We start from the raw sequence: 862 nt of genomic DNA on the forward strand, positions 1-862 counted from the left end.
GTTACATCCACCACACATTTAGGCACCACAATCTGAGCCTACGAGGAGGATGAGCACTCCCGCGTGACCTCATTCTTCTAGAGATTCCATTTTAGTATGTTAAAAAAGATACAAGGAGGGGTGGAATTCTGGCCCCACGCTTCCCGTCCCCTTCTAGTCGCTTTTACGACACGCTTGGAATGCGTGGGAAGTATTCTTTCACACCTTCCCCAGGGATAATATTTTATATATATATTTATATATATATAATATTTTATATATTATTTATTTACTATTTTATATATTATATATATATATTGACTTTATTTTATATATATATATATATATATCTTTTCTTTCTTTTCTTTTAAACTAATCGCCATTTACTCGCGTTAGGAGGTTAGCGTTAAGAACTGAGACTGGGCCTTTTTTTGGAATCTCCTTAACTGGCAACCCTCTGGTCCTTCTTTTGGAAATGAAAAAAAGAACGAGAGGGAGGATTTCCAGCTCGCTCCCTCCCCTTTTAGTCGCTTCTACGACTCGCAGGGAATTACGTGGGAAGTTGTATTAATCCCCTGTTCCCCAGGGTTTTATTTATTTATTATATACATAATATTTTAATATATATATTATTTTTTTTTTTTTCATTACTATTTTGCATTTCCCCTTTTAGCGAGGTAGCGTTAAGAAAAGAGGACTGAGCCTTTTAGGGTACTCCTCACTTGGCCCCTCTGTTCTTTCTTTTAGAAAATTAATAATGTGAGGGGTGGATTTCCAGCCCCCCCGCTCCAATTCCCTTTTAGTCGCCTTCTAGAACTACAAAGAATACATGGGAAGTATTCTTTCTCCCCTATCGCCTGGGGATAATATAGCAAAGATAAAA

This window comes from Panulirus ornatus, chromosome 20 (genome assembly GCF_036320965.1).
Source record: "Panulirus ornatus isolate Po-2019 chromosome 20, ASM3632096v1, whole genome shotgun sequence".
NCBI lineage: Eukaryota > Metazoa > Arthropoda > Malacostraca > Decapoda > Palinuridae > Panulirus > Panulirus ornatus.